The sequence below is a fragment of the Pelodiscus sinensis genome, chromosome 8, assembly GCF_049634645.1.
Source record: "Pelodiscus sinensis isolate JC-2024 chromosome 8, ASM4963464v1, whole genome shotgun sequence".
In the NCBI taxonomy this organism is placed as follows: Eukaryota; Metazoa; Chordata; order Testudines; family Trionychidae; genus Pelodiscus; species Pelodiscus sinensis.
This window is the reverse complement of record NC_134718.1, coordinates 24,765,015-24,792,165: the sequence shown is the minus strand read 5'-3', so window position 1 is coordinate 24,792,165 and position 27,151 is coordinate 24,765,015. Positions and strand designations below refer to the sequence as shown.

The 27,151-nt window shown below is 46.2% G+C and overlaps 1 protein-coding gene across 7 annotated transcripts in view; it reads left to right on the top strand.

Annotated features, from left to right (window-relative positions):
• JMJD1C (jumonji domain containing 1C) overlaps window positions 1–27,151 on the top strand; it is a 375,768-nt gene that overhangs the window by 255,365 nt on the left and 93,252 nt on the right. Inside the window, exon 3 of one of the 7 annotated variants that reach the window (XM_075934896.1) lies at window positions 10,682–10,888. The exons of the other annotated variants lie outside the window; for them this stretch is intronic. The gene's annotated coding sequence lies outside the window, so the exon portion shown is untranslated. The remainder of the gene's footprint in view (window positions 1–10,681; window positions 10,889–27,151) is intronic. 7 annotated transcript variants of the gene reach the window in all.

The following is a 27,151-nucleotide window of genomic DNA, read 5'->3' as shown; positions in this document are numbered from 1 at the left end:
AAAAGTCAGACTTAAGCAGAGAATTGAGGCAAATCAATTTAGCAATGGCATGAAAATTCAATCTTGATACAGCAAGTGGTGAGCATAGAAATGTTTACTATATATTTACTGTCCTATTGTATATCTGTATGAACAAATGTGAGTATTAAATGTGAGACAGTTTGTAACTTGATTCCAAGATATGGCAAATGTACTTCAAAACTGTGTATATTTTCCATTAACATATAGCACCCTCTTTCTGTAACACGCTTTGCAATAGTAAACCTTGGGCTATAGTGAGCCTGGTGCCTAGATCCCACCTGCAGCCCCACCTGCTGCAGTAGGGGACTGAGAGCTCTTGCAGGCCTAGGGCTGCAAATGGCAGGACAGACAGTTACTCTGCAAGCAGGAGTGTGGCATGGGAAAGCCGGCTTCTCTAACCCTAGGCCCACAAGCCTGGAGTAGAGAGGGAAGGGAGAAAGAGTTTTGGCCCTGAAGCTGCAAGCAACAGAGGCCCCACAAGTGCCAGAGGAGCGCTCAGCCTGGCTGCAGGGCTCAAGGTGTCATCAGTCTCCTACCCTGAAGCAGGACTCTTTCCTTGTAACAAAGAGGATTGGATTAATTTTTCGTGGGTCCAACATATTTGTGGATTCCCAGAGTACCTAGGTTTAAAAATGAAGCCCAAGCGCAGCTCCCAATTAATTGGGCATATTTTAGAAGGAAAAAAAGCGGGACTGGGCTGTTTCTCCCAGCTTCTTGTTAACCCAACCTAGGGTTGCCAGGTGTCAGGTATTGACCTGGACAGTCTGGCATTTTTGGCTCCTGTCCAGTAAAAAAAAATTCAGAAAATACCGTACATTTAAAATGACCTGTACTTTCTGATTTTTTTTTCCGGGGCTGGGGGCGAAAATACCAGACTATCCAGGTCAATACTGGACACCTGGCAACCCTACACGCAGTCAGCAATCGGGCTCAGCCCCTCTCTTCCTTCCCCCCTCCCATTCTACTCCCCCAACGCCACTTACTTGGTTCTGCAGGGGAGCTGTCTGGCCCAGAGCAGGGAGGGTGGCAAGATGGCCACTAGCTGCTGGCAGCCTGTTGAGAGGCAGAGCCCAGCGCCTCCTGTTCTTAAAGGGGTCATGCTGTTTCTTTAATTTAAAAAATTTTTTTGCTTAACTCTCTGGGTCTCTTCCTCCCCCCCCCCCCCCCCCCCCCGCAACAACTTTGGTCCCGCCCCCTCAACAAAATCCTCCCCCGCCCCCCCTTTTTGGGGGAGGGTATTTGGTATTTTTGGTTAAACCGTCTGGCAACCCTAATCCACCCTCCTCAGTGCTTCATACCCCTAAGGGAAAACAAATTTTGGAAAAGCTGGCTCTGTCTTGGTAAACATGTCCCAGTCTCTGGAAGGAGAGCGTTCCAAACCCTCTTGGGCCTGTGTCATTAATGCATTTGCAACATCCTGGTTCGAAGCCTCAAGGGTCAGCCAGAAAGTGGCTGGGGTCGGTGGCTCCACCTAGATTGCCCAAGGAGTGGCTTTGAAAGGGGCCACAATGGTATATAAGAACATATACAAGTTGAGTTCATCATAAGGAATCTCCAGTATTCAAGAAAAATCAGTAGAAATATGTAAAATAATAGCACTAAAGCACACAACTGAATGAAGAAATAGTAAGATACAGAAAATTCAGCCTTGTCTTAAGCAGTACATTGACTTGAAAATTATTCCTTTGACAGGGCCAGCCCACAACATTTTGGCACCTGAGGCAGGGAGCTCAAATGACACCCCCATTTCCCCTCGCTTGCGCCAAAACTTTGAAAGGTCTCAATTCTTCCTTTTTCTTGTTCTATTCCCTCCACCATGTCTGTGCATCTAGAGCAGAGAGAATACATATGCACGAGCAGCAGACACAATTTTCTACACTCTGGATCCTAGTAGTGCCCCCTCCCCCCTCAACGCACGCACACAGTCTGGCACCTGAGGTGGCTGCCTCAGTTCACTTCATGGTAACTGATAGGGGTCGGAGCATTTTCCTGCCTTCCCTGGGTAGGGGGCTGCTCCAGTCCGGTGGGACTCACTGCAGACTGGGGCTGCTCCCGCCAGCTGGGAGCAGCCCCTGTCTGTGGGAGACCCAACCCCAACCCTGCCACAGGTAACACCGGCTTCCTGGGAGTGGGGCTGGCAGTTCAGCCTACTCTACAGGAGAGGAGCTGGCAGGCTCTGCCAGCCCTGCTCCTAGGGAAGTGGCTTTGCTGCAGTATAAATCTTGCTTGCTTATTTATTTATTTGTACTGCAGAGCCCACAGCATGTTACGGCTAGGATTGTTAGCGGTTACACTTACCTTTTTAAATACATTTTTACATCCCTAATGTGGTGTCATCAATGTAGTTTCTTCATCTGATCACTATTTGGCATATTGGTCTTTCAGAGGACAGGATCAGTTGTAATAACAACAAATCCTTCAAAACATATTTCCCACAACGCAGTAACAATACATATAAGAATTAGAAGCACAATGTGTTCACAGCACTAATCATCTTATTGCATCTCTTCTATCTGAATAGAACAGAGCAAGGAGTGAATCTACAGGCTGCTATCATGGTTGCCTAGTAACCAGTGCTGGAAGTAGTTTTTGCACTGCCTTCTGCTGCCAGGACAGCAGCATCAGTATTACAGGACCTGCAAACACTTTGCTTTGTAATCTTTTCTATCCACAAAATTATTCCAGACAAGAACAGCCAGTGGCTGGTTGCGCAGCTGACAGTGGGAGGTTAGCACAAAGTCAAATTCTGTTTCTTCACATTGATTACATTTCCTGCAAGGAGTATATCACCACAGAAGGAAGGAAGTGGAAGGGTGTGCACATGACTATATTTAAAAGTTCCTCTCTATGGGCTCTTTTTAAAAAAAAAAAAAAATTACTGACACACAATCTTTTAAAATTTCTTACCAGCTTTTTATTGAGTTGTACCCTTACATCTGTGTAAATCTGCTTCTTTTAAATCTACCACCAATGAGAATAAATGGGAGGAAAAACATCAGTCTTTTCAGCTGATAATTTAGCTGGGTCTTAGTATATGGCAGTGTTTCACCAAGGTAAGGAGAAGTCAGTCTGTCCACCCCCTAAATATTGAGGATTCCAGATATCAAGATAAGGTGGTGAGAACCTAAATGTGTGAGAGATGGTATGCAAAATGAACACAGGGAGGAATAAGTCTCTACTGCAGGGCATTGGTTTTTTTTTTAAGTTTCATTATTTATGGAGATTAAAAGATCCAAAGTGTAACCATCTTTATTAAGATGGCTATAGATGTATATATGTCTTATTGATTATGAAAAATTTGCCTTCAAAATGCAGGCTTTGTCATTGGTGAAATCTTTCTTCAGCTTACAGCTACCCCAGGTTCTGAATTTCTCTATTTAGATGTAGTAGGCATGTATGTACCACCACCGTAACACTTTCCCGTTAGTTTCATTGTTATGGAGAGAGAGTGGATTTCACAGGCTGCACAGCTGTCCTCTGTCTGCCATCTAGTAGCACTAATGTGAAGGGACTCCTTTCCTGCTGTGGATAACCTGGTGTTTTCAACACAGTACTGACTTGTCCCTGTGTCTTTCTGGCACATTTCTTAAGCACTGATTTTACTGCCCCTCCTTAGAAGTGGAACTCCTTAGCTCACCTACTGTAGGCCCAGGGACTGACCCCGTTCCCCTGTGATATTTCAGTTAATTGAGTACAACCTTCTACAGAACAATCCCAAACATCTGAAGTTTCTGGTTGGCGGGGGCATGCAATCATTCTGAAACAGTCAATACACAACTTCCACAGTATAACCGTTTTACTGTTTTACTACAAAGCACAGGAGAGTAAAGATTATACAAAACAAACATCTTAAATGTGCATTCCTGTCTTTGTTTCCTTACCATTTTCAGATATTCTTTGGACTACTAATGGTACTCTGATCCTAGCTCGTAGTCCTTGGTTCCTTTTGGGTGCAGAGAGCAGGGAGACCCGTTCTTCTTGAGGCTGGTGTTGCATACTAAGTGAACTTGTTCTATTCTGCCTTGAGCTTCTACTTTCTGTCCGGGTTGCAGTTCCTATGTCTTTCCTTATTTAAACTCCTGAGATAGCAAGTGGCTGAGGTAATACCTGTTACTGGGCCAACTTCTGTTGGAGAGAGAGAGACAAGCATACACAGTGCTCTAAACTTAATTCAGTGTCACAGGTAGATCCAAGGCAGAACAAATCATAGATGTTTTAGCATAAGTAGTTAACATGTATTTCAAGGGTCCTTTCATGGTGAAAGTGGCCTGCTAACACCCTTCCAGTGATAAGGAGGAAAAGAAAGGGGTGGAGGTGGTAAGCAGAGGGAGGGAGTTATGTGGATAGCTGTAATCAGTGTGTCAGTTCAGTCCATGATTTTTAGTGTCTAGCAAAGATAGGAATTTAAATTCCCACACTGCCCCTGTTCTGCTCCTGTTAAATTTCCACTGCTTTTACCCCCTCCCTCCCCTCAGAGGAGTCCACTGAAGTGATTTTCTAAACCTGTAGTTGTTGTTTCCAGATGTCTGCATATAAACAAGGCTGTTGACTCCAAAGCATCTTCCATTGTATGTGTTTGATATGTACCGGCTACAGGTCCTGTCAGCAGTGGGAGGTCCACATATAGGCACTTACAATACAGTATTTTTCATAGTACAGTCTCATAATATCAGCCAGAATTCTGAAGTTCCTCTTTGAGTGAAGTCCTCGTGGGTTCTCCACAGTAGGTGCTGGGCTTGCCCTGGCGCCGCAGATCGGAGACTCTTCAGTAGCAGTACTCGGTCGGACTACGCATGCGCGGCAGCATCTCGTGGTGTTCACGCTCTTTTCTGTGCTTGCGTGGTCCAGCCCCCGCCAGGTCCTCTCAACCGCTTCAGGCTGCAGACGGAGTGAACTGGTCTCCTCAACCTTCTTCCTCTTACTTCTGCGTGAGCTTGTTCTCTTTCTAGTTTCTTCTCCCTCACTCCCGAATATCCCTCTTGTTATCCCCCTAGTTTAAAAAAAAAAAAAGAGAGAGAGAGAGGGTTTTTTTCCCTGTTGATAACCTAGTTTTAATCCCGTTTTTATATCTTCCCTTAAATTTCCTGTAGTTAGTAGTGTACATAGTTTAAAAAGCCTGACTAGTTGGCTTCTTAGTTTTTAACCCCCCCCCCCCCCCCAAAAAAAAACCCAGTTTAATATTTTGAAGAAATGACATCCTCCTTGGGTTTTAAAAAATGCGACACTTGCTGAGAGGCAATGCCTGCCTCAGATGGCCATTCCTCCTGAATTCACTGTCTGGGAGAGACCCATGTCCCTCAAAAATGCTTACATTGCATAAAACTGACTGAGGGCCAGATGGGACAGAGAGATGAGGCGCCGCATGATTTTGTTTGACAAAGCGCTTCAACCAGAAACCTCTGTAAGCGTAGTCTCCTCAGGGCAGCTTCAGAAGCGTAGGGCTTCTTCCCCTACCACAATGATATCTAAGAGGCACAAGGCATCACCTACAAGATCTCTGCCTGTTACCTCACAGAGCGGAGTCAGTTCGGGAGATAAGCCTGGGACGTCCAGCACTTCAAAACTGCACCCAAAGGCTCCCGCAGTACCAGAAAGAAAGAAACCGGTGAAAACCGCATCGGCACCAGCCGCGTGCTCAGCACTGATGGAATCCACGCTGAGAGCATCATCAGCACCAGCAGCCCCGACCTCACCATCAGTCCCGACCATGGCTTCAGTGCACGATACGGCACCGACTCTGCATGCGGGCGGCACCAACGCAGCCAGCACCGCACCAAGTCCTCATCGACACCGAAGCCATTCACATTCCTGGTCGTTGATTTTTTTTCACCGGCACTGTCACCGTCTCCTCCGGCACCGTGGTCCCCCACACTCCATGATGTGCGCCGGCACCAATCTCCGCACTCTCTTAAGGCAAAGGCTACCTTCACCATTCTTAGCAGCTGCCACAAGTCATCAGCATCATTGTCACCACAGTCACTATTCTGTGTCTCCAACCTCTTCTAGAGCCTCGTATGCTTGCTCTCATTCACCCCGCTCAGTCCATTCATCTAATTGGGAACAACCCCGATACATTTATTCTGATCCACAGTCGTCACTTGAAAGACTTTACTATTGTGACGACCACTACCACCGATACTCGCCCAGTTGACACTCATACTATTACAGGTCTAGGTCTCGTGGAAGGTCATACTGAGACTGCATATCAAGCAGACAGTCCCCAACTCCGGCCCCTCCCACTCCAATGGGCCAACACCTATCTCCTCAACGTCAACCATTGGAACCTGACAACACACAGCTTTCCACCATGGAAGACCGACTGCATGAGGTTTCCCCCATGGACTGCTCCTCTTCGTCCCTGAATGAGGCTGGAATCCCAGGAGGCAGCTCCCCACTTGATGACCTTTATCAATTCTAGGAGCTCTTCAAGAGGGTAGCCATAAGCCAGGGAATCCACCTAGATGAAATAAAGGAGAAGCAACATCACTGCCTCAAAAACTTCCACCCTCAACACAGAGCAAAAATAGCCATACAGCTTGATGAGGCTATACTTGAGGTTGCTGAAGAGATATGGCAGACCCTGGCCTCTGCACCACCGACTAGCAAAAAGCAGACAGGAAATATTTTGTGCCACCTAAGGGGATGGAGTTCCTTTTTACCCATCCCCAACCGAATTCCTTAGTGGTGGATACAGCACACCAAAGATCAAAACTTCCACAATATAGAAATACCACCGATAAAGACACAAAATGACTAGACTTACTCGGTAGGAAGGTGTATACATCTGCGATGTTCATACTCCATATAGCCAACTACACAGCACACCTTTCTAACCATATCTTTGATAACTTCACAAAACTTACACCCTTGCTAGACCATTTACTGGAAGCAAAGCGACCCATACTGAGATCAGTCGTCCAGGAATGCTGTACATCAGCTAGAACTGCCCTACAAATAGCTATGGACATGGCAGACACGGCAGGAAGATCCACCACTACAGCAGTGGTGATGCAACAAGCATCTTATCTCCAGTCAGCTGCAGTTCCCAAAGCTCTCCAGACTAAAGTCCAGGATTTGCCCTTCGACAGAGACAAGCTGTTTTCTGAAAAGACTGATATGGTGCTACACTCGTCCAAGGACTCTCGCACAACACTTTGGACGTTGGGTATTTATACCCCTCCATACATGCGTTGACATTATTGTCCATACCAGTGACGCTATGACTATCCTTACGTCCGACACCAATGGCAGAACCAACAAAGGGCCCTTGGAAAAGACCACAGAGGTGTCGAAACGAGGGGAATCGCTCCCAGACCCCACTGAATGCCAAACAGCAGGTTTGACACCTCAGTCAAGGGTACACAGACAAACAGAAATATTGGCAAAAGTCACCACTGTCACCAATATCACCACCGACGGAGGCCCTTTTACCACCAATAGACCTCAATCACCACCGACAAATGGTTGTTAGAAATAGTCCTATCAGGATACTCCATCCCCTCCACCTCGCCACCCGCCCTGTCCCTCTTCAGGGACCCATCTCACAAAACCCTGTTATGCACCGAAGTCGACCACCTCCTCTCCATTGGTGCGATAGAATCAGTCCCAGCACAATTTATAAGCAGGGGATTCTACTCCTGTTATTTTCTCACTCAGAAGAAGTCGGGTGGATGGCAACCAATATTAAATCTCAAGATCTTGATCAAGTTCTTATGGAAACAGCGTTTCAAAACTGTGACCCTTGCTGCGATAATACTTGCGTTAGATTGAGACGACTGGTTTGCGGCCCTCGACCTCCAGGACATACATTTTCACATCACAATCCACCCGGCACACAGACAATTCTTTTGGTTCATAGTCGGAACAAATCACTTCCAATCCTCCCCTTTGGCCTTTCCACCACTCCCTGGGTATTCTCAAAAATCCTGGCAGTAGTGGCAGGGTTCAAGTCCCGCCTCCCCCCGGGTAAGTGTCGGGTCGGGTCAGGTGAACGACCGGTTGGCCCTGGGGTAGGCAGTATAAAGGGCCTCCCAGCGGTAAGATGGTGGTGGGGCGGGTTCCTGTGTGGCCTAGGCGATAGGGCACCCACCTGGGGAGGACAGGGTCCCTGGGCAAGTGTCAGGTCTGGTCAGATAGTAGCAGCACTCCTCTGCTGAGAGGGGGTGATCATATTCCCCTATTTAGACGACTGCCTACTCAAAGGTCGTTCTTGCACCGATGTTCTCAGTATGCTCAAGGCCATTATGAGAACTTTCCATGCCCTTGGGCTACTCCTCAACATCCAAAAGTCCATTTTTTTCAAATGACTCGAGTTAGAATTCATCAATGACCGTATAGACTCAATCACCGCAAGAGCACCGTCCAGAGGTTCCAGACCATTTAAAACCTCATAGCAGTTGTTCGAGACAGGTTGTCCATCCAGATACTTACCTGTCTAAAACTCATGGGTCACTTGGTGGCTACAACTTATGTGGTCACACCAGACTACATTTTCGCAGCCTTCAGTATTGGCTGGCGACCATATACCATCACATGAAGCACGACCTCTACAGGTCAGTGACCTCTCCACCGTCTGTTATCCAGTCACTCCAGTGGTGGACAAACCGTGTGAACCTTCTTGCTGGCGTGCCTTTTCACGCACAACCACCCTCCCGTCACATAACCACGGATGCCTCCCTTCTGGGCTGGAGAGCGCAGATGGACAAAATTTCAATCCAAGGCCGCTGGTCACTTTCCAAGACACGACTCCATATAAATCTCCTGGAACTTCAGGAAATCTTCAATGCCTGCAGATCTTTCCTCAGTCACATCCGCAATACCACTGTGAGGATCCTCACAGACAACGTCGCTTCAATGTATTATGTGAATCACCAAGGTGGAGCTCGCTCCCGCTCCCTCTGCACGGAAGCGATCCATTTTTGGAACGGGTGCATTCGTCACGGCATAACACCAGTGGCCTCTTACTTGCCTGACATCACAAACATTTGTGCAGACTTCCTTAGCAGAAATTTTGCGCCGGAGCATGAGTGGGAATTGCACGATGGAGTCCTCCATATTCTATTCCAATGGTGGGGCACTCCCCTAATAGACCTTTTTGCCACGCGTCCACAGCAAATGCCAGAAGTACTGTTCCAGAGCCGGACTGGGCTCCTTCGGTGACGCTTTTCTCCTCAACTGGAGCAGACCTCTCCTCTATGCCTTTTCATCTACAGTTCTCATTCCCACATTTCTGCAGAAGATCAAAACGGATGGCCCCACAGTCATATTAATAGCATCAGCACGGGCTCATCCTCACTGGTTCCCCTTCTTTTGGTGCATGTGACCATGCAGACCATTTTAATTGCCAACCCTGCCGAACCTCCTCACTCAGAATCAAGGGACACTGACATCCACAAATATATATCTTGCGACTCATGGCATGACTCCTAGTTGACTGAATCCTGCTAAATCCCTTTGTTCTACTCAGGTTCAAAACATACTCATTCACAGTAGAGGGCAGACAACCAGAAATATTTACCTCTCAAAATGGCGCACATTCACCTCCTGGTGTGCCATGCAGCAACTGCTCCACTTCACCATGTCCTCGACTACCTGCTACACCTAAAACACACAGACCTAGCATCAGCTTCTCTGAGTTCATTTAGCGGCAATTTCGGCCTTTTGACAGCCTATCGAGGGCACCTCCCTTTTCGCCTACCAACTGCCAAGAGATTCATGAAAGGCCTTTTGAACATAAGTCCCCCTCGTAAACCCATTCCCTCAGTATGGAACTTGGATGTTGTTCTGAGTGCCTTAACCACATCGCCATTCGAACCATTAGTAACTATACCTTTGCGCACCTTAACCATGAAATTAGCCTTCCTTCTCACAGTTACATCAGCACACAGAGTCAGCAAGCTATCAGCACTAATGGCAACACCTCCGTACACTATCTTCAGTAAAAATGGGGTAGTCCTAAGGCCTCAGCCAGCAGTTATACCAAAATTTTGTTCGTCCTTCCACATCAACGAACCTATTATCCTGCCGTCCTTTTACCCTAAGCCTCACTCCTCATCATGTGAAATGACTCTCCATACACTGGACATTCGTAGATCCCTCGCCTTTTATATAGACTGCATGTGATGTTTTAGGAAAACTGACTGCCTAATCGTCTCTCTAGCTGACAAATCTGAGGGGCAACCTTTATTATCCCAGCGTATTTCTAAATTCATAACCACGTGCATAACACAGTCTTATGCCACCAAGGGTTTACCGCTTCCAGTGCAACCCCGAGAACATTCTATATGAGCAATGGCAGCATCAACAGCTTTCCTCAAGGGTGTTTCTCTGAAAGACATTTGCAGGGCAGCCACTTGGTCTTTACATGATACCTTTGTTAAACACTACACAGTCCAACAAAAATGGCTCTCAGACACTGCAGTGGCATCAGTGGTACTCATCAGCGGACAAACAGGGACTCTGTATCCCATCTTCCGGCTTATGAGGGTACTGCTGCTCAGTCACTTATTGTGGAGCACCCATGGAGACTCCACTTGAAGAAGAAAGTGAAGTTACTCACCTCGGTGCAGTAACTGTCGTTCTTTAAGATGGTCCCCGTAGGTACTCCACTACCCTCTCTCCTCCCTGCTTTGGAGTCTCTCTCCCTTTCTCCTGTTTACAGATTCCGAGGCGGCCTCGAGGAACTGACAGGGGCCGGACTACGCGAGCACAGAAAAGAGCACGAACGCCATGAGACGCTGCCGCACATGTGCGGTCTGGCCGAGTACTGCTACTGAAGAGTCTCTGATCTGCGGTGCTGGGATGAGCCCAGCACCTATTGTGGAGCACCTATGGGGCCATCTCAAAGAACAATAGTTACTGCACCAAGGTGAGTAACTTTGCTTTATAAAGATATCCCCAAATTCATCACACAGAGCATAACAAAACTGAAGGATTTTGGTTTTTTGCCCTATGTTCTCATAAAAATAAAGCAGATTGCATGGAACACCAAACGATAATTTTTTTTAATGAGGAACACCAAAGATTTTTTGTTGGGGGAGGGGGGAGAAGGTTCAGGGGAAAGGGGCTGAGAGGAAAGTTAGTGGGGGGGGGGAGTAGCCTGCCCCTTTAAGGGCAGCCATTTTTAATTATTTTGTTCTCTGCGGCATGCCTTCGACTGCCTCGTGGCACACCAGTGTGCCGCTTTAAGAAATACTGGTGTGGATAGTGTGACATGTACAAATTAAAACATAACACACATCTTTTTATATGATAAGTTTAAAAATAGTGAGATGTTGGAGAGAAGAATGAAATAAAATATCTGTATAGATGGGTAGAAAAAATATTTTAAGCGCTCTCTAATCATAGAAAAAAATTAACCCTTTTTCCATCTTCAAACTATAGACTTAAAAATATCTATTTTAACTGAACAATGCTTTTCTCGAGTTTAATCTCCACCACTCCAAGAGCTTCTGGTTTTGTCCCTGTCATAACTGAGGGCCGACCAGCAACCTGGTGACTAAAGGATTAACTGTGTCTTCTGTCCTATGCCAGGTATCTGGTCAGCCAATAACAATGCAGGTAAGGATTTCAAACTGGGACAAAGTAATTTTTAACATTTCCCTCCCTGTCTGAGTCAGAGCGGTTTCTTCCAAGTAACAGTGAAATGGGAGGCTGTCTCTCTCTCCAAGAAAAGTCTTCTCACAATGTTTAAGTAGGGCAACGTTTAGTTAGCATGTCAGGTTTTATTGTTTTCTAGTTTGGGAATTTGGAAACTGAGGTCTGTGCTGTTAATGGTTTTCTTTCTTTAAAAATATTTTTTTTCTCTCTTTTGTAATGAAGCTTTCTAACCCAGGGAGTTTTCTCCGAATATATCAATTGGTAGCTGTTATCATCTAGCCACGTAGTTTTTGTTTTGATGATAAAAGGTTTTTTTTCTTATTAACTGATATTGGTTCATTTTTGTGTCCTGGGAGGTGTCTGTCTGTCTGACTAGGAGTCAGCTACCACAGACTGCAGCTTGTTTTCTCTTTTCTTTTTCAAGCTTTTTGGGGGAAAAAGCGTTTGGGGTGCCCCGGGGTTGGTTTCAAGTGTCCACCCCGTTTGTGGGTTCAAAAGCACTTGATGGTGACAGTGGATATTCCCCAAAGTCTGGGTATTAGGATTTTAGGGGGACGTTTTTGTACCGAAGCCTGTAGAGATAAGGTTTTGGAGTGCTCTTGTGGGCCCTCACTTCTGCATTTATCGTGCCAGAGTGGAGAACAGCCTTGACGTGGTCAGTCCTCATGGTTATGACAGTCCCACCCATTGAGAGAGACAGAAGCAGCTTGAGAACGTTCAGTGCAGGTCAGCTGGCATCTCCCATCATGTGCTCAATCCTGGTTTCACTTCCTTCACAGATGATAGAGCAGCATCCAGTTTCTCAGCCATTATTTCTTCTTAGTATTCTCTTAAAAATTGTTCCATTCTTCATGTTTTTTGGCATCCAGACTATCCAAAAGCAGTCCAGCTGGCTTCTCTGGCAGCATCCTGCAACTGTGATAGTCTGACCAGCTTGCTGCTGATACAGTCTTTAGTGTTTAATGTACAGTCCTGGCATGAAGAAAGTCAAAATGCTAAATCCACTAGAAACGGTTCTGATGACTCATAGTCATCGGTCGTCTGTATTGTAGCTGGGAGAGCACTAACAGTTTCACTGGAGGTAAGGAGCAGAAATGTTTTTATGTTGTCAGTCTGTTCAAACATTAAGGAGACTGAACAAAACAGACACACATTACTCCTCTGCTAAATCATTATGAATGTCTCTTTTACAAAATGAACTACTCAGCTTCCTTGAGAATTTGTCCTCTTCTGTTCCCAAAATAAGTGGGGTACAATTGTGTGTCGTGATTTTTCTCCTCTTACTTCTCATTCTGATCGGTTACTGAGTTTCTGGTGCTCTTTTCTAGGAAACAAAACAAATGTCCAAAATCTAAATTAAGAGTTTAAAATACTAAAAGAAGCATCTTTCTTGTGAACTGAAGGTCAGACCCTTTCACACTTGTACTATGAACAGATATAGAATTTATCTCAGAATTCGTTTCCAGATTGGGAATGGTACAAGCAGATCAGACTCAGACATTTCTTGCATGGAAAATGTTTCTCTGAACTTGCACATTGGTCATTCCTGAGGTTTCTTTCCCTAGGGGGAAAGAAATTGTGTTTAAAGCTATGTAAGTTACTTTACTATTCATACTGGGTTTTTTTCCTTAGAAAATGTCTGTGGAGCTGAGCATGCTAGCTAGTGGTGGTACAGTGTTCCATATAAGCTACAGAGAGGCGGGTTGCTGTCACTGGCAGCAGAGGCTGGAAGTGCTGAAATGACACTTCTCAGTTCTCCTCTCGTTACCATCCTCACCCCCTGCCTGCCTCCGCAGCGTGGGGAGGCACAGATTCCCTCAACCCCCTGTCTGTTCCTCTGTGTCACCACTTCCTGTACCTCCAAGTGGGCATCTGGGTTCAACAAGACAGGATCCAAGAGTGGAGGGATTTGGTGTTGGAGGATCCAGGTGTGGGTGGAAAGGGTCCTGTGTCAGGCAATCTGGATATAAGGGGCTTGGTGGGGGTTCTGGATGCAATGGGAATGAGACACTCAGGGGTGGAGGAGGTCCAGGTGAAAGTGGTTTGGATTAGTGGTAGGTTGGGGGTGCGGTCTGAATGGAGAGGTATCCAGGTGCAGCTATTTGGGGTCCTATGGGATGGGGATCCGGGTGCAGGTGGCTTATCAGCATGGTTCAGATACATGGGAAGTCAGGCTCATTGGGGAGATTCTCCGTGCGGGAGGTGTCCCTCAGCAGAAGGGTCTGGAGTAGGGATGTGAATGGGTGACCAGTTACCTGGTAAGAATCACCCTTACAGGGAGATCCTTACTGGGTACTAGTTAACGGGTTCCCGGGAGCAGCCCCCTGCCCATTGCAGGCTAGGCTGTCCCAGTGTGGGCCATGAACCCGATGCAGCCATAGCCCCAGGACCAGGGCAAGGACCTTGCTGATGGCAACTGCAGCCCAATCCCAGGGACGAGGGGGGAGCCTGCCAGCAGCAGCTTCAGCACTGGGATACCACTTAGTCAGTTAACTGGTTAAACATTAGATTAACCTAACATTTAATCAGGTATTTGATTAATTTGGATTTTACATATTTAGTCTATATGCACTGTTTGGGGTGGATGGGCTAGTAGCTCCCTGTACAGGGATCTCTTTCCCTGCAGCTGATGAGTGGTGGGTGCAGGAAATAGGGATAGTGGGGAGTTTGTAGAGCTTCTTGCAGCATAGGTTGAAGTCTGGGAGTAGGTCTGACACAGCTCTGGGTGCCGTGCAAGGGAAGAGGAAGTCCTGTCCTCCGCAGCCCAGCTGTGTTTAACAGTCAAGCCTGGCACAGAGCAGAAACCACCAGCTGGGTCTTTCCCAGTCCCGCTTCTTGCCCCTCAGTGTTTTACCTCTCTGGTACCCAAAACATACTTCTGGGGGAAGGTTGCATAATCACTGTTGTGGCTTCTCTTTGCTTTCTCATCAGAAAGTCTCTCTGTGGGGAAGCAAAAAAATCTGCGGGAGACATAAACTCTGCATGCGTCCATTGACGCAGAATTCCCATCGGAGCAAGAGTTGCTGGAACAGTTTCTATAGTAGGGGTGCTGAGTCATTGAACCACACTGTAAACCTTTTATATTAGGGAAACATCTCTACGCCAGGGGGTGCAACAGCACCCCTAGCAATCCTAGTTTCAGTACGTATGTTTTAAGGATTCATGGGAGGAAAGGTGAGGGTTTCTGCTTTTCTGGGTTTTGTGACTGTGGTTTTTAATGCTAACTATTATTATAGGGACTCAGACCATCACTCTGTATGCCTGCTTTTGGTGTTACTCTCCAAAATGGACATGGCTCACTTCTGAAGTCCAAATACAAATCCTTAGAGTACAACCACAGAAATACATACCTGTCCATATACAATACATCTGTAGACACCGATTTTCATGCCTATGTGCAGATATAAATGTGTATCTGCACTAACACCTATACTTCCACATGATTACACTTATTGTTTAGTGTCTAGAGACCCCAACTAAGATCAAGGCTCCAGGATGGTAGGTGGTACACATACAAAGAAAAAGAGAGAATCTGCAACAAAGAGTTTATAATGTATCTAGACAGAGGTTGGGAGAAATGTGAGACAGTGCCTCTTCTGAAATTACTAGTCAACAACATTCACCTTTTAAAAAAATACATTTCTTTTAGTGTCTTCTTTTTAAAAAAACTTGATGTGAAATGAATACACATATTGTCATCAGGGTTTTTTTTTTTTTTTATTATGTGCAAGCAGTGAAAGGAATAAAAGCCAGAGTTAAGCTGCAACTTTTATTCACAGAGGGCTTATCTACACTATGCTTAAGTGTCGAAAGAGGATATGGAAATTCGGTGGGAATTTGCATATCTTCTTCCCATCTCATTTTTGAAAGCAGAGCTTTCGAAAGCGAAAGTAGTTTAAACATGACTTTTTCGGTGAACACTCCCTTTTTGGAAAAGTCGCTCTGCCTCAAAAAATGAGGTTTACGCGGCTTTCCTCTTTCCATGTTTTAGCGGCGTCTAGATAAGCCCACAGATACAGGCACATTCAGCAGTACACACACCTCCCTGCACAAAGACACAGTTATACTCACTTGCCTACATGGAGACGCTTTTTCAAACACTTTTCCAGGGGCTGCCTAAATCACACAAGAGGAAGGGAGGAGAGTGAGCTGGAGGGGAAAAGATGGGGCAAAGAGAATAGGGGTGGGGACGGGGGTGGGAAGAGGCCAAGGGTGGGGATGAGAGAGGTTGGTGAAGGAGAAAGGAGGGCTGTGGGGACGTATGTGGGATGAATGGGGATGCAAGGGGAAGCAAAAGGTCATTAGCTGCATAAAGATGCAGGGGGTATCACGGGTGTATAGGGGTGTATTGGGAGTGTAGCGGTGAATGAGATGCAGGGTGGTGAGGGACATGGGGGTGGCTGGGAAGTGGAGTGGATAGGTGGGAGAGTGTTGTAAGGAGCACAGGACTGGGGTGGGGTGGAGGAGGGATGCAATGAAGGGAATAGAGGTGCAGCACCTTTCCCAGCATTTGGAGACAAGGATACACAGCTTTCAAACGACTGGGTGCTGATAAGGGGGTGCAGATCACACACTGCAACTGGACCCCAGCAGTCATAGCTGGAATGCAAGAATAGGGTCAGCAGCAGGAGAGGGGGCCCTGATCTTAGCTGGTGTCTCTAAATCCTTTTTTGACCAGGTGTTCCCGTTGAAAACTGGACACCTGGTTACCTTACATGAAGTAGAGGTGCAGAATAACTGAGCTGAATAGAAGCTGAGAGCAGATGAATAGCCCAAGGTGTGAAGTCATACTTTGGGGTTTGTTTAATACAATCTGCTTAAATAACTTTTAAAGCTTTGAGCAGTAGCATCTTAAAATTAGGGATATTAAGAAATGCATGATTCATTAATCATGTAGTCAACAAATTGTTGATTACACAATAAGGATTAGCACTGCAAGCACTCAGTCCCAACTTGTACCAGGTCCCAGCAACTTTCCCTACTGCAGCTCTGCATGAGAAGCACTTGAAGAGCCACCGCACAGGCAGTCCGGCTCAGTCTCCCAATAATGCAGAGCCACTGCAGGGGTAGTTGCTGAGACCTGGATCAAGTGGGGACTAAACCCGCCTGCCTGTGCACCAGCTCCTCAGTCCTCTATAGTAATGCAGAGCCACAATGGGGGTTGCTGCCAGGACCCATCACAAGTGGGGACTGAACCAGTGTCTTGGCCAGCCTGCTAAAAAAAATTACTTGCACAGCTGCAGGGAGGGGGAGAGAGGTTGCATGGCATGTAGCTGACAGTGTTAACTGATAAGCATCCACTTATTGGTTAATCGACTACACTGTTACATCCCTACTTAATAATAAATCCTTGGGGAACAATTTTATATAAAGCAGATTATTAAAAATATATATTTAGAGGAAGTGTTGATTTTCACTTCAAGATTTATGCTGTATGAGAACTCTACTCAGCAGTATTCACCAGCTTGCAGTTAGTGGAAACTAAGAGTTAGTAGTTCCAGATTAAATGATCTAACCATGTGTATATGGAATTCTGATTTCAGACCAGATGTCTGCTGAGAAACTCAAGTAATTTTTATCCAAATATTCATGTTTGTTAAATAAAAACAGAGATGGTTAGTCAATAGGTTTTTTTTCTCTTGGATATTGATATGACTTTACTAACCAAACAAGGAATGCAGTGTTTGTTTTGTTATAGAGGACTTTCTAATACAGTACATTTACTGATCAAACATCATGCCTTTTCAAAGGATACTGCTTAATTAAATATAGATGTACTTTTTTGCTAACCATTGTTTATAAATACTGGTTTTTGTCATATTCAATTCAGCAAACGTTTTGCTGACTTTAAAAGTAACATTTCTATTTCCTTTTTTATACCTGTCAGCATTACTCATAATAGTGATTGTTTGCTCTCGCAGAATAAGTAGGAGAACAAAAATTGGATTTTCTAGAGTTCACAAAGATTAGTTTGTTTTATTATTACACATTGATTTAATAGTGACTTTTAAATACATATTACACAAATTGTATTTAATATAAACCAGAAGATGTCATTTTGTTTCACTTCTCTGTCTGCTCTCCTCAATGCCACACCCTTCCCTGCTTCAAAAATCAGGTAATTTTTAGGGTTGGTAAAATATTGGGTCTGACATACTGTACGTAAGTTATCCTTCTATAAATGGAATTCAGTTTTGAATTGATTATTTTTCAGGCTTTTCTGGTGCTCAAATCCGTAGTGTACATCTCAAGTGAAGGTTAATGAATATATATCCAGAACACCCTTGTGAGGTAGAGAAGTAATTCTCCATTTTACGGATGGCTTAGCTGAGGCTCAGAGAGATGAATGACTTGCACAAAGGCACACACAAGAAGTTTGTGGCAGAACCAGCAATAGAACCCATATCTCCTAAGTACTAGTCATGTCATTCCATTCCATTAATCACAATAAGATATTTTCTGTTTGCAGTGTACAGTTACATTGGGGTGGGCAATAAGGGGATTGCTCACCCCTGTGTTGCAGTATCATGACACATTGCTATAGTTTTGATTGAAACATCACAGACAAACAGTACAATTTTCCAGTTGTCATAATGTTCTTTTCATGTAAGTAGACCAGTGGAGTCCATTGCTGGTCTGTGCTGAGGTTTTGAACCTCATGATCATTTTAATGGTTAGCATTAGCTGGAATGCTCCAGAAAAACTCTTTGAATTAGAGTTGAAAAAGTAAAGGATAAAAGGCAGCAAGGTAATATACCATAGACCAGGGGTGGGCAAAAGCCTCTATGGGCCGGATTCAGCCCACCTAAGGCTTTCATCCGCCCGTGAAGCAGTTTCAAGTCCCACCCTCTACCTTGTTGCTTTGGAGTGGGAGAGAGGTGAGAGCGCCCTTCTCATTCTAACTGCTTCTATTTAAAGGGCTCACATCTTCCCTATGCTTTGGGTAGCAGGGACAGGGAAGGAACAAGCCCTTTTAATAGAAACAGCTGAAAGGGATCATGGTCTCCAGAGCTGCAAGCACTTACATGTGTTTCTATTTCAAGTGCTCTCATGTTCCCTGGGGCTTCTCTGCAATGTGTTGCCTAGCAGCTGTGAGGAAGGCTCAAGCCCTTTAAATAGAAACAGTTGAAAGGGCTGGCAGCTCCCTGCTCCTCTAGAGAGTTGTGGGAGACATGGGATCCCTTTGAATGCCCAGTAACCAACCTATTTCTTTACAAGTGGGGGAATCTTTCATAACTCAGAAAACCTAACTGAATATACTTAGTGTAGGTGGGAGTTAAAACAGGGATTTTGATATTATTTCATGGAATCATAGGTCTGGAAGAGGTCTCATAGTCATTTAGTTTAGTCTCCTACAATCCTAGGAGGAGTAAGTATTCATCTTCCGTGCCCTATGGTTTAGTGTTAGTGTTGTTGGTATTACAGATTTTACAAGTGTTCTCAAAATGTTAGTGTTATTACAAATTTTACAGGTGTTGCCTTCTATGATAATCTTTGGATAATTATTGTGTAAAAAATTTATTGGTGTCTTTTCACAGCACGTCCCCTCCCCCCTCCTTTCACCCAACGCCCTGCCCCTTCTGGGTCAGCCCACAGACACTTCTGAAATTTGTGAAGTGGCCCCCTTTCAAAAAATATTGCCCGTCCCTGCCATAGACAGTTTTTATGAAGGTGAAATCTTTGAAAATGATGACTCTTCCATTGATAGCCCCCAAAAAATTATGGGTAAGGGGAAATGTTCCCTTTCTCACTCGGTAAGCATCCACTGTTCTGGAAGGTATTACTTCGAAGGAGAAACAAATTAAAACAAATGAATTATGTAGATCCAGACTGTATGTAGCTTGCCACATCAGTCATACTACTTACCATCCTAACCAGTTAAATGTATGATTTTGTGGTATATTATCAGCTTTAATTTTTTTTAAAGCATTTACCATACTTTGTGCTTTTTCCTTTTTATTTTTCTTCCTTTTTTCTTTTTTTTTCTAAATTCCAACTTGAGGTATCCATTGAATTTTTGTCATCACTTTCCTATTTTTCCATGTGATTCTTTCCCCTTAAATCTGTTATTGTCTTCTACTATCTCTTTCTTTTAGAAGTTTCACTTTTATTTGGCCTGTTTACAGTATGCATACCATGGTGTTGGGGTCAGTACAAAATCCCGAACAGAATGTTTTAGTATCATTATGTTGGGTCTCTCCTCTACTAAATTGTTCCTGCTCACATGCTCTAGTTTTTTGTTCTTAGTAGACCATTCTTGCTTAAACTTCTTAAAATTGGGTTCAGTCAATTAATTAGGCTTCAAATATGGGAAAGATATACATGCAACTCCATCTGAAGTGACTTTGTACAACTTCTCTTTTAAATTGTGTGTAAAACAGGATAACGTGACTGCATTCTAGGGTACGAATATGAGGTCCTGGTAAATACTATGGGTTGTCAACTGCATGGAAATATAAATAGTCTGTAAAGGTATAAAGGTGAGATTTGAACTCCTGGTGTTCTCTCCCAGCTCAGTATGGTTTTTCAGAACTCCATAGTATTTGGATGGGGAGGCTTTGTCTCTCTTCTGTGGCTGCAGGACATAATTACTTTTTCTGGTGCAGTGGAACGAGGCAAGAAGCTTTGCCACATTTATGACTGTGGTAACCAGTAGGAAAGCTGAGTGGACACCAGGAATTGCAGGAGGCTCAGTGTTGCTCAGAAGACCACACAAGGAGTATTTGCCAGTCAGCTGTTCTGGAGTAGACTAAGAGAGGGAAAGCTACTGCAGAATCTAGGTCTGGAAGAGACCTCAGGAGGTTATAGAGTCCAACCCCCTGCTTAAAAGCAGGACCAATCCGAACTAAATCATCCCAGCCAGGGCTTTGTCAAGCTGGGACTTAAAAACCTCTAGGGATGGAGATTTCACCACTTCCCTAGGGAACCCATTGCAGTACTTCACCACCTTCCTAGTAAAATAGTTTTTCCTACTATCCAACCTATGCCTCCTCCACTAACTTGACACCATTGGTCCTCATTTTGTCATCTGTCACAATTTAGAACATCTTCTCTCTATTGTTTTCAGAACCCGCCTTCAGGTGGTAGTTGAAGGTTGCTATTAAATCCCTCTCTCTCTTCTGTAGACTAAAGAAACCCAAATCCCTCAGCCTCTCCTTGTAAGTTATGTGCTCCAGTCCCCTAGTAATTTTTATTGCCTGACACTATATAGTTTTTCCAATGTGTCCACGTTTTTTCTGTAAAGGGGGGGGGGGGGGGTGGCCGCCTGCCCAGAACTGGGTGCAGTACTCCAGATTTGGTCTCATTAATACCAAATAAAGGAAAATAATCACTTCCCTAGATCTGCTGCAGTGTCCCTACTAATGCACCCCAATATGGTACTAGCAGTCTTTGCTACAAGGCACACCCCATAAATGAGGAGTCCCTTCGTTTACCTTGTGTACACGACTGCAGTTTTTTCTGAGTAAGGAGTGGAGGAATTTTGGGCTGGAGGTATAAAGGCAGGTGACTTTCCTTAGAACAGCGGTCCTGGAGACATGACCACCACAATGTACATATAGGCTGTGTCTAGACTAGCCAGTTTTTCCGGAAAATCAGCCGCTTTTCTGGAAAAACTTGCCAGCTGTCTACACTGGCTGCTTGAATTTCCGCAAAAGCACTGACTTCCTACTGTAAGAAATCAGTGCTTCTTGTGGAAATACTATTCTGCTCCCGTTCAAGCAAAAAGCTTTTGCGCAAAAGGGCCAGTGTAGACAGCTCAGATTTGTTTTCCGCAAAAAAAAGCCCCGATCGCGAAAATGGCGATCATGGCTTTTTGTGGAAAAGCACGTCTAGATTGGCCACAGACGCTTTTCCGCAAAAAGCGCTTTTGCAGAAAAGCGTCCATGCCAATCTAGACGCTCTGTTCCGAAAATGCTTTTAACGGAAAACTTTTCCGTTAAAAGCATTTTTGGAAAATCATGCCAATCTAGACGCAGCAATGGGAACCAAAAAGTAATGTCTTGAGAAATGAGAAGCTTCTTCCACATGCAGACACCATCACTCTAGTTGAGTGTTCTGTTGGTTTTGAGAACGAAAGTGGTGGCACTGAGCGGATTTATTGTGAGTCACTATACAAACGTTTGTAGTTGCAGAATCCCTGGATGTCGCCCCACCCCCAATTTTCTGAAATAAGGATTTTAGCACAAAAAAGCGTTGGGGGGTGGTGGTTGTAGAAAAAAGGCAGTCTGCTGAGAGATCATGGCCAGAGGTGCATTGAATACATAGAAGTAATTTTACTGGAAGTCTCAGCTGCTGCTAATCACTAAATATCAGAGAAGTAGCCGTGTTAGTCTGAATCTGCAAGAACAACAAGAAGACCTGTGGCACCTTATAGACTAACAGCTTTATTGGAGCATGAGCTTTCGTGGGCAAAGACCCACTTCGGCTGATGCATGTGGGATTTCCGCTACATGCATCTGACAAATTGAGTGTTTGCCCACGAAAGCTTATGCTCCAATAAATCTCAGTCTATAAGGTGTCATAAGTCTTCCCGCTAATCACTAAAGAAAGCCTTCTATTTCAGAACTTCAGCTCACCCCAGCAGTGACTTGCAGAGTGGTAGATTGGGTGGTGTGGAAAAAATATTGCAACACACACTTAGGACATAATACTGTGATTAGCTTTTTGCTCAGTGCTTTTCCTTCCCCTTCTCTTTATTCCCTTTCATCTTGCCCAACATGACTATATGATGGGCCAGATAGAGATTTTCACAATTCTAGCCTGTTTAGCAATCTTTTCTTCTTTAGTCCCCTTACTCTTTGTGCATGTTAGGAAATGTAAGGAGTGCTCTGTCTATTGATCAGTATTCTTTTTCCATACTTGAGAATAAGGATGTTAAGGACTAGTTGACTAGTCAATTTCTCCTCACCTCCATTTTCTGTGTCTATCGGATAGAGACAGCAAAGATGGGGGAGAGGGGATACTTCAAAGCAGCAGTGCCTGCACTGAGCTCCGTGCAGCGCTGCTGCTTTGAAATGCCGAGGCGGTGTTTCAGAGTGGCAGAGCCGCTCGGCTGATCCCACCATTTCCAAGTGGCAGTGAGTGGAGCCCGCAGTCAGCTGGGAATTCCCTGGCTGATCCTGGGTTCCATCACAGCATTTCATACTGCCCAGAGTCTGGGGTCAGCTGGGGAGTTCCCTGGGTTCTGAGAAAATGCTGTGTGGAACCCAGGGTCAGTTGGGGAGTCCCCCACTGACCCTGGGCTCTGCATGGCATTTTAAAGTGCCAGCGCAGCACTGGAGCCCAGGGTCAGTGGGGGACTCTGAGTCCCCCACTGAACCCAGGCTCGATGCAGGCGCTTCCACTTCAGGATTTTAATAACATTTTGGGAGCTGTCAATTTAGAAAGTTCTGGGAGAAAGGTGTTCACTCTTTACTATAACACAATACAAATACTGCGTGTGTGTTCTTTGGTGCTCACATACTTTACTACTACTTCAAGCAGTGTCCCGTGGGTGCTCCACTGTAGGTGTCGGCTTGTCCTGGCGCCGCAGATCGGAGATCTTTCTAGCCGTAGTCTGCCAGACGACGCATGCGCGAAGTACGGCTCGTGGCTTTTCGCGCCGTTTGAGCAGCGCTGGTCCGGCTCCCGCCAGTTCCTCCTGACCGTCCTCGGCCGCGGACGGAATAACATCTCTCTGGCATTACTGTTTCCTACAGAGACAGAGAGACGATAAAAGTTATTGTATATAGTTCCTATATAGCGTTTAAAAGTTATAGTTGTATTCTAGTCGTTAGTCGTTAAAGAAAAACTTTTTTTTTTAAATAGTTAGTTAGTTATCCCAATGCCGGGTTTTAAGAAATGTGGTGAATGCCACGAGGCAAAGCCTGCCTCTGATGGCCACTCTCTATGTATTAGGTGCCTCGGGGAAGGCCACATACCCCAAAAATGTCCCCACTGCTCTAAATTAACAGCTAGGGCTAGATGGGACAGAGATATGCATCTGAAAGTCCTTCTGTTCGACAAAGCCTTACAACCGGATGTCAAACAATCAAAGGGACACACGGAACAATCTAAGAAAGTTAAAAGAAAACCATCTCCGACGCGATCCCTCCTGCCCTCAAGATCGGCAGACGATCAGCCAGGGACGTCAACGGCACCGCCCGCAAAAGTAGCGAGGCCGCCTAAAGACAGCCGGAGTAAGTCGGCCCCGGGCCCTTCTATATCAGGCTCAACCGTCTCAGCCGTTCCCTCGGTCTCTAAGCCGCCTACGGCTCCGAGAACTGCTCCCGGCACCGAGCGTCCACCGGCGCCGAGACGTAGCCGCTCCCTGGCGCCGAGACGTAGCCGCTCCCCGGCGCCGAGACGCTCCCCGGCGCGTAGCTGTTCTCCGGCGCCGAGACGATCACCTAACTTAAGACGCTTTCCAGTACCAAGGTGCTCACCTGCACCGGAACAATTACCGACGCCGAAGACCGCAACCAAACGTTCGGTGGAAATTAGCCGCCCTTCAATGCATGCGGTTCCATCGGCACCGAAGCGTCCACCGCCTCCCACCAAACAACAGGAGCCCCAACGATCATCGGCCCCGAGACACTCCCCGGCTTTGACCGCGCCGGCACCGAAAGGGTCGTCTCACCACAGACGCTCACCGACAACGCGATGGCCTTCTCCTCTGCATACATCTTGGGAGCGGAGTCATTCACCGGTGCCGAGTCGATCAGCAATGGCGACGGGGCCCACCTCGGCACAGATTCCCCCAATGCCAGTCGAAGTGATTCCCCATTCAGTTATTTCCACCCTGGCGTCCTCTCCACCGGAACATTTACTAGCCCCACCGGCCCACGCAACCAGGGGATTATCCTCCCTATCTCCGAGCCCTGAATTTTCTCCAGAGCTGCGCTCCCCGTCTCCACAGTACTCTGAGTACTCTCGTACTGGCCATATATCACCACGTTCTGGTCATTCTTACCACTGTGACATGCGTTCACCCAGTCGCAGCACTTACTATAGAGACAGGTCGCGATCACCAAGATCACCTCAACTTTCAACCCACTTGGAATACTCGATGAGATCCCGTCGCTCCACATCTCCCCATTATTGCCATACTTCATCCTATCAACGCCGATCTCCGCAATCCCATCCAGGGCAGAAATACCAGTCCTCTTCTGCTCCCTCAAGACCACCAACTCCCTCCGGGTCTCCCTCTCATGTCAGACAACCTCTTCCCGCTTGGGATGTCGAACCTGACCAATCACCCGCACAACAGTCCTCATCGTCCCCAGACGACGCAGTGTTTCAGGGAGACACCTCACCATCTGAAGACCTCCGTCAGTTTCAGGAGTTGTTCAAAAGGGTGGCGGAGAGTCAAAGTGTACAGTTGGGTGACGTGGAGCAAAAGCAACATCATCTCCTTCGTAATATTAAACACACTCATCAACCAAAGATCTCCCTACCATTGGACGCAGTCATTCTTGAAATTGCAGATGACATTTGGCAGTCCCCAGCATCCGTTCCACCGACAAATAAGAAGGCGGATAAAAAGTATTTTGTCCCTGCCAAAGGGATGGAATTCCTTTTCATGCACCCGCAACCTAACTCCCTGGTTGTGGATGCAGTTCAGCAAAGGGCAAAGATGCCACAGTACAAGCCTACTGCTGCGGATCGGGATAGTAAGCGTCTCGATCTATTCGGACGTAAAGTCTATTCCTTGGCAACCCCTAACACTACGAATGGCCAATTACTCCGCACTGTTGGCGAATCACAACTTTGATAACTATGCCAAGCTTGTACCTTTGCTTCAGCACATTCCAGAGGCAAAGCGGGACATCCTAAAGGCTGTTATAAAAGAGGGCTACGCAGCCTCTGGAACAGCCTTGCATATTGCTCTGGACATAGCCGACTCAGCAGCGTGCACGACAGCCACATCAGTCATTATGCGCAGAGCATCCTGGCTGCAACAGTCCTCTGCTCCTAAGGACCTGTTTTCGAAGGTTGAGGACTTACCTTTTGACAGGCAGAACCTCTTCTCTGAGAAGACTGACCAACTTCTCCACTCAGGGAAGGATTCCAGAACCACTCTGAAAACACTCGGCATGTACACTCCTCCATACCGTAAAAAGCGATATACGACCTACCAGAGACAGAGGCCCCCCTTCCGGCAATCCCTTCAATATAGACCTCAGGACCAACAAAGGGGTAGGCAGCGGCAACAACGCAGCCGCCCACCGCCCAAAACGACTTCCCAACAGGGTACCAGGCAGCAAGTTTGACGCGTCCCTCGAGGGGTTGAGAACCATTCCTGTCAATACCATTCCGAGTGCTTCGAAGGCGATATTTCACCACCGCCTCAGGCCGTACCTCCATCAATGGGCCTACATCACCACCGACAAATGGGTCCTCGAAACAATTCATCTCGGTTATACCATTCCATTCACGTCGCTACCTCATCCATCCCCCCCTGCCCCGTCCCTTTTCAGGGACCCATCTCACGAGATGTTGCTCAGGCAGGAAGTCGCCCGTCTTCTTACTGTCGGAGCAATAGAGCATGTTCCGGACGAATTCAAGGGCAGAGGGTTCTACTCCCGCTACTTCGTAACGGAAAAGAAATCAGGGGGATGGAGACCGATACTAGATCTTTGCGACCTCAACCGTTTCTTGCGAAAACAACGCTTTCGGATGATTACCTTAACTACAATCATCCCAGCACTTCAGAATGGGGATTGGTTCACATCCCTCGATCTTCAGGATGCATACTTACACATTGCGATCCACCCAGCGCACAGACGATTTCTACGCTTCCAAATCGGTACAGACCATTTCCAGTACAAGGTCCTGCCGTTCGGTCTCTCGTCGGCTCCGCAGGTTTTCTCCAAGACCCTGGCTGTGGTGACCGCATACCTACGTCGCCTACACATAATGATTTTTCCATACCTCGACGATTGCCTAATAAGAGCCCAATCATTGCAGGAGTCGATCAGTGCCACTCAGACAACACGCAGGCTCTTTCACGAACTGGGCCTCCTTCTCAACGTTCCAAAGTCATCACTGGAACCACGCCAAACAATACAATTCATAGGCGCCCGTCTAGACTCTACGACCGAACGCGCATCATTACCGATGGAAAGGTTCTCCACGATGCAGGACTTGATTCAGATATTACTCATCAGTCCAAAGGTTCCCATACTACGGTGCCTTCAGCTCATGGGTCACATGGCCTCCACAACGTATGTAGTGAAACACGCAAGGTTACATTTGCGATGCATTCAACATTGGATGGCTTGAATTTGCGCCCCCTTCCCCCCCCCCCCCCCCCCAACGTACGCGACGTCCACAGGACAATAACAGTCCCCATCCACGTCAAGAAATCACTTGCTTGGTGGACAGTACCAAACAACCTGCTGTTGGGAGTGCCCTTTCATCGCCCCCAACCGTCGATGCAATTGACAACGGATGCGTCACTCATCGGATGGGGTGTGCACCTCGGGCGCAAACAAATACAAGGCCTATGGTCATCAGATGAGTCGCTGATGCACATCAACTTCCTAGAGCT